This window comes from Dreissena polymorpha, chromosome 7, assembly GCF_020536995.1.
Source record: "Dreissena polymorpha isolate Duluth1 chromosome 7, UMN_Dpol_1.0, whole genome shotgun sequence".
Taxonomy (NCBI): domain Eukaryota; kingdom Metazoa; phylum Mollusca; class Bivalvia; order Myida; family Dreissenidae; genus Dreissena; species Dreissena polymorpha.
Window position 1 is genome coordinate 99,983,371 of NC_068361.1, and position 8,292 is coordinate 99,991,662.

Sequence of the window (8,292 nt, forward strand, 5' to 3'; positions counted from 1 at the left end):
TGTCAAAACCTGCAACACATGATCAAAAAATGCACTCTCGACTACAATAACGAATAATTTTGTGGTTATTAGTGCATTTAAAATAGTTGTGTATGTCTACTTTCCATATTTATAGCAATCAAACTTGACCATTATTGTTTTCATTTTCAACTTGGTCATGACCACAGCCATGTATATGGACATCCACAACTAACTCTGCAACACACATTCGAGTATATATCCATGTTCAGTTCACATTGCTTACATGCCATTGACAGATAGTACAAAGATTTGCACCACACATTTAACTATGCCATCATTTTCAGTTCACAGTCTGTTAGATTTCAACTGATCGACTGTTAATATCATCTTTCAACTTTGAAGGGAATATTTGCTCAAACCTACTATATATTATTTAAATATTATTACATTATAATATGATATAAATATAATTACAAATGAATACTCTTACTACATAGAACAACAAAGGATAATTTGACAATTGTTCAAATTAAGATACAGTTTGTGTAAAAGTGAAAAAGAAATATCGTTTACAATCTTTATTTTGACTACCGAACCGACTCATACACACAGCATGATTGATAGAATAGATATAAAGAAGTGGGAAACCAGTTGCTCCAGCAGTATTGCATTCCTATTATACACACGTTCGTGGCCCTTTATTTGTGAAATGAATCTAATTGCCAAAAACAGTACGGCACAATACGAAACAACATACATACTTGGACCAATAAAACCATTTCTAAGGAAAACAGATTTTGTAGAAACAAACATCAAAACAAATCTTACCTGGAAGTTTATCCAGAAAAAAAACAATGTCGACATATATAATACTGTATTGATTTTTACATTTGCTGAGGTTCATTTATACCATAAAACATAAAAAAGCGGGAAATATCGTTCAACGGACTTAATAATTTCGGTAAAGATTTAACTTCAGGATTAAAATGAAGAGTAAGTTGGTTTTTGCTGAGAATGTTGTCATAACGTCGAGGATTGGTAAGTTATAGAGCTTTACGTGACAAATTTTGAAAGTAACGCTTCAAAATATTTATTACACATATTTTCAAATTTGTATTACGTTATTTTTTAACAATCGCTTTGCAATTTTTTTCTGACAGACTAAGGGAGACTTAAAGCAGCAAGCACACTCACGATGTATGCACATGGTACGGCGGCTAGAGATACACCTGAAGCGAACGCGTGTTTGCAATTTTGTCAGCAAATTATATTTGTACCAATTGGTATTGTCAGCAACAATATCCACAACTGGTATTGTCGGCTTTCGCATGCGAGCATTTGATATTTGCAGAAACTAATATTGTAACCAACCGGTAATATCACCAAGTATGATTGTACGTAAATGTTGAAATCGGAAACTGAAATAATCACCAAATGATATTGTCAGCAACTGCTATTGTTTGTATAAGAAAGACCATTAGTGAAATAGTCTTTCCATGCTGTCTACGTGGGCTGGACAATAAAATACGATTCTATGTGAACATTTAATATTCTTGTAGTCTTGATGTTGATATTGACTTAAAAATAAATAGAATATGCTTTAGTATCTGACGGTCAAGTGTTAGGAAAAACATGTTTATTGTCTGGGCCTTTTCAGTATTATTCTGTTCTGATCCTACAGCTATTCATATGTAAGCACCTCAGTTTTGCAAAAATTGATATTGTAGTAAACTGATTTTGTCAATTTTGGTGTTACCGTATCGGAAACGGATACAGGTGAATGCGTGGGGAAAGGATGTGCTGAATAGTAATACAATATATACACAACATATGTGAATAACTGACTTCTGTGCAACACCACATCATTCGAGTGAAATGTTGTTTCTGGCTCATAGGTTATTCACGCGCTCTTTTTCTCATAGCAACAAAATGCTGTATTCACATGAGTATGTGTATTCTTACACATAAAATAAAATATGCGGATCCATCTATTTCTAAAGAGAACATATTAGCTTCATCATCATTCGCTTGGCCTGACTGGTCGAGGGGTGGAAGGAGTTGGGGATGAGGGATTGAAATACACAAATCGTTCATCAGTCAGGTCTGTTGTGTATTGCTGGGAGTAGCATATCGAGGAACTTCCATTTATTTCATATTCTCCATCCAGCTTTTTCTGACGACCTTGTCGGTGACCTTTATCTACCGTGCTCTAGAGAACAGTCATGCACAAGAAGCCGCCGTGCCTGGTGACGTGACCAAACGTAGCAAGCCGTCGCCGTTTGACGGTCGCCATTAGGGGAGCTTTTGGGTCAATTAGTGCTTCTTTCAAGACTTACTCGTTGGTGTTGACACTACGACGGACTTGAAGAGCCTACTCTTGGTGGGTAAGCTGATGGAGCTGTTTGTCAATAACCTGCTCGGTCTGGTCAAAGCTTAGGTCTCCATTGCATTTCTTATTAAACCATCAGCGATATAAGTGCCATCTTTGAACAGGGTTTGCAACAAGTACTTGACGCTGTTTACTTCTTCTAGCTTCTCGTCGTTCATGGTCATATCTGCACTGTCACTGCTGGTGCCATCCATGAGGTTAATGTCTTCAGAGAATCACAAATTGGATATTTGTCTTCAACCGATGAAATGTGAGGTGTGTTGGTCTTGAAGGGTCTCCTGCGTTACCATCTCAAGTCAGATTGGACAGGACAGGGTGAGCCAGCTCATCTCCTTCCGTACCTCAGCAAAACCTTATCATCATCATCATCATCATCATCATCATCATCATCATCATCATCATCATCATCATCATCATCATCATCATCATCATCATCATCATCATCATCATCATCATCATCATCATCATCATCATCATCATCATCATCATCATCATCATCATTATCATCATCATTATCCAGGTCTACGCACTAACATCTGACTACGAAAGTGTATTAAGAGTTAGAGCGCTACATAGCCAAAGCCGCGGAGAAGACATTCTCATCGCCCAAGGCGATTTAAACGAAAAGGTTGGACCAGACGCCTAGCAAAAACTGACCAGGCAACCTTGCCAACACGCTACACCTACACAATCCGTGAACAACAGAGACCTGGTATGCTCTTAACGGACAAGTCTACAGCCACATCAATTTCATTTTTGCGCTTCAGAGGTTCAATTCGAACATATTTACAAACTTGTTTTATTTTAACAAGTTGACTATTCGTAGCTGAAAGCAAATATTTCATGATGGCGGTCTGATAGTTCGTAGGTTTTATGCAAAAATAACTGAAATTGAGATTTTTCTTATTCTGCAGAGTAATAAACACAAACTATGGTGAAGTATAAAACTAATATCCATTTGAATGTTGTTTTTTTTGTTTAAGCTTGGCGATTAAATTGTTTCGCCATTTATTTTAAAATCATTGACATGACATCACTGATGTCATCATGTATGGTTTGAGCTTTTGTGAGCTAATGTTTAACCCTATATTACGTTAATACGAAGTAATGTACTACTGCTATTAAGAATTAAAGATACGACGGTTACATTTGTTGAGAAAATGTTTAAATCTAATAAGAATCTCTCGTGTTAAAATCTCAGTTACAATACTTCGCCAATGTGGCGATACCGCTTTCAAAAATTGCACGCATGTCGGTCTTTAAACGCTCTTTATTACAAGTTAAATCAAACTCGAATTTCAGCTGAGTCAGCAAGAGAAAAACTTTATATCAAGAAGTTCGTTATTTATGACTAATAACAAACTGCCAAACACAGCACAAACGCGTTTCATTATATGCAGGAGAAACACCTAAGAATAGTAAATTTAACAACAAATATATTCTCAGGATATATGGCAATGATAAAAATAAGAAAACGTTTGTAAAACACTTTGAGGATATTCACTCTCACAATTTTTAACATTGCTGACAGTACCTATCGAAACGAAGTACTTTTGCATTGACGAACATTTGCGTTTATTAGCTTTTGACAAAAACAACAGTAAATGTAAACAATGAATTAAAAATACTCAGTTGAAATGCAAAGCCGCATTTGACCAAGTGTTTTTAAGGTTTACGAGATGAATTCAATGAGGCAATGTAACTGCCTTGCATCTTATTTAGGTTATACAAAAATAAAACATGCTTTACCAAATACTTTGTATGCTATCAAAGAAAATCAAAATCAATATACAAATGCTGTATTAAAGCAGAAGTAGAGCAACTCAGTAACAACAAATAGGAAATATATATTCGTTAAAATTATGACTGAATTTGTTTTTCATTAACTTAGCAAGACATTTAAAAGAAGATTGGGTGCATCAATAAAATTGATATGTCGATATAAATTCCAAGATATTTGTTCTTGGATATATCGGATCTTGAAAAACAACAACACACAAGTAATATGTTATACATTGAAATTACAGTTAATTTATTTTGATTTCCTTAAGATTGGAAATTGGACTTGAAAAATATAGGACAAAACATAACTTTCAGATGCTGACAAGGAACGAGTTTAATAAATAAGAAGAATCGTTAACACAAACTATATTTGATAATAATCTGAGTCCTTGAGTCCGTTTTTTTTTCCAGCAAAGCAGATAGCTCATTATCTCTTCATATATAAGTACTATTTTCTAATACCTAAGCAACCTGCATTGTTTCCTTTCGTTAACTATGTTTGTTTTTATTGTATAAAGATTTGGTTAAAGACAGCAACGTTCAAACAACTTCGATTGCAGTAAATTTTTGATTAAATGAATATCTGATTTTATAAACTAAATTATATATAGTGCAATGTGATATATTTATAATTTGTGAATACTATTATTTATTTTAAATTTTTATGTTAAAATAAAGAAGAAAAAAAAATTGTTTCTTGGTTACGGATCACACAGTCAACTCGACTTATTAACTTCTCAAAACATTTTAATTACTACCAAAATATAATATGCATCGCAAGTACTGAGTGGCTGGCATACAGGCTGAATACGCTATTTTGAAATAACCTATTTATCTTTGTCATTTCAGTAATATGATACTCGTTGTGCAAATTAATGAAAACTCGTAAATAGCCAAACGTGCTTGTGGTATTTATTTCAAGTTGTTATAGGTTTTTTTTGTACTTTTCATTTCGCTTGATAAAAAGTGAAATGTTCGATATTCATAGAGTGTTAAAGGTACCGTGGTACCGTCAACCACGACGAAGAAGAAAAGAAAAGTTGTAAAATACCGTATTTTTTACAATTATAAGTTTATATTTATTAAAATATGACGACTGGTATATAACATTACTTGAAAAATGTTGTTAAGTTTTCATATTTTCAGTATATTCGGTAATAATATTTACTGGGTATGTCTACCAGGTAACTACCAGTTAACTATAAATAACGCCAGTAGATTGATCATCATCGTCACTTGGTATACCCAGGAATGCAAATTGTGCATGCGTAATGAATTGCATATATTTTATTTTTAAAATGATCAATCTACTTGCGTTATTTATATTGTGTATATCGTGATGCCACCTATTTTCGTGATCTACTTTCGATTTTGCATCGCAAAATTTTATTACGGAATATACTGAAAATATAAAAAAAAATTCAAGTAATGTAATAAACCAGTTGTGATATTTTAATCAATATAAAATAATTATTGTAAAAAATACGGTATTTTAGAACTTTTCTTTTTCGTCATTCGTGGTTGACGGCCACTTTAAAACCATATACAGTGTGTGTTTATAATCAGTGTAAACAGTGTAAATATATCTCAAGGAGAACATAACTAGTTTAAGGCGTGGAAGAATTAGTATTTCTTATAAACCGGTAAATACAACAAAATATCGAATAACATACGAGATAATACTCTTACTTCGTTTGTTTTCAAAAGCAGTTGGTAGATTGTTTGCCTTTTTAATCTTAAATGGATGAATGTAAATGTCATCTGGATTTCAAGCCTCGATTGCAATCTGAACTTTAAACTCGACCTACTTATGTGGTAATTATTTGTATACATCATGCTTATAAATAGCGCTAAACTCTTCAAAAAGATTGTAGACAGTTGGAGTAACTACATTTAAACATAATATTCGTGAATCAATTAGTTAAAGTGTAAATTCATCTGTGATATACGATACACATCGTGATGGGATAAAAGAAACATGACGTGCTAAGCCCGCATTAGCTGTCTACATGAGCATGTGCATTCCATATTGAGTTACATGTAATATTACTCTATTGTTGAAGCGGCATTTTTAGCATAGGTGCTTGCACCTATGCTTAAGGTATATACCACATTTTGAAAATCCACATCGGTCGGTTACCCTTTATGAAGCCTTACCTGATCACAAATCAGACGAAATATCTATTTAATTTAGCATATGGTAATTCTTACAAATTTTTTTTTGGAAACGTTTTTCTAACGTTTTCTTCCAAGAATATTGCTGACACCTTTTTTGGTGAATTTTTCTAAGACCATTTTATGTCAAAAAATCTTCTTATAACCTAAAACAAATTTCGTTCGTAAAACAATTCTGTTCTTGTTGATAGTGACCTCACACCTAATTTATATGGGATCCCAATTTTTATTTCCTTCGTTTACTGTTCTGTGAGAGGTCAAATGTTTACATAACTGAATTAATAAGGCCCTGGTTAAAGTATATGTAACATTTCATCGGTTAATTATAAATAGAAATTAAAACATATTCTCAGCAGGAAGTGGGGCATAAAGCACTTTTATTCTTTGAAAATGTGTAAAAAATGGCGGAGTACGATGAATGTTTTCTGATTTATGACATGGATTCTGACGTGCCTTTCTATGGATTTGATGAAGTAGAGTTTAAAAGTAATAGAGATGTGTTAATTGAAGTTAAAATGATTTACTTTGAGCCAGAAATTTACGTTACGAGTAGAATTAACGGTTTAAATGTGGCATCGGATTTAATGGATTCGCGCGAATTCTGGACGAGTGCTGTGTCTGTAAAATATTAAATGGAAAGCTGTAAATGTATCAAGTCGGAAAAGAAAACGGATGGTTGCATAATGGTATGCGTGAAATAATGTAATTCTACGTATTTATTTTCATAGTTATGTCATTTTGTAACCATTCACATTCGTCACTATTTGGAATTCCCGTTTCTAAAAATAGAGCATTTTGTTAACAAGGGGGGCGACTCGTGATGTCAGCAATCGTTAAGGCTACAATATACTAAATAATCGAGTCATGAAGGGCTGTACTTTCTAAACAAATCATCATATTTTCCTCGAAGGCATGTTATACACTTTGTTCTGGTTTTATCGTTTGGAGATATTGATAGGGTAAGCATAGGTGTTCACTACTTAATCCCTGAAATAGGATAAAGTTGGAGATTAAAGTAAAAAATGGCACTGCAAAAGGTTACAATCCACTAGAAAACGGCCGAAAAAGGCGCAAAAACAGTCGATTTTGATTTGAGTCGAATTTGTTTTTGGTTTGAACATGACAAATCTTTTTTATTGCTTAAATCGATTCAGCTAAGAATGCCCGTCAAGAAAAGGTATGGTTATGGGGGTCTCTATGTGCAAAATGTTGTATTTATTTTCGCTCAAAGTTGTCGCTTTTACATCGAAACATATAAGGAAACTATTTAGTATATTTTGACCTAAACATTTACTTCAGCAGCAACTTCCCTGTATCTTGCAACTATGCTTTCAGCGCCATCGGCGCTCTCGTTTGTGAGTGGAACACTTGATATTGGCTCATGACAACCTCCGGTGAATCGTTTGGGGAAGTACATGGGAGAATAGTGCGAAGGCAACAAACAATCAGCGAAGAACTAGACTCGGAAAGAACGTTTGTCGATGACATACAAGCAGCACGTGATGACGAAGGTCCTCTATCTGATCTCGTAAGTTGTTTATTCATGCAGATCGACGTATTTTGTTGTACATGTTTAGTCATATGAATATATTATATTCACGATTTATCGCCCATCAATCCCAAAATTAGAATATTAAACGCTTTAGTATATGTCAGTCATATTTGAAGTACTTATTAATGTAACCCAATACTCGCAACGATTATAACTTGTTGAGCTATTAAAATAATTTGTTATACATACACAAATAAACACATGTATTTTTTTAAAGCGCATGTTGTGATACTTGTGATAATTGATGAATCAAACTTGTGTCTTTAACAATAAATACTAGTAGTTAATACCTATTTTAATCATCCAATCAGTAATCGTACTACTTTGTCGTTTTGGACATGCATCCCACAACTTAACATCGATATAGTCTGTGAGAGTTAATTTCTAGATGTTTACAACCTACGTAAGACAACGTAATTAAATGACGTGAGCG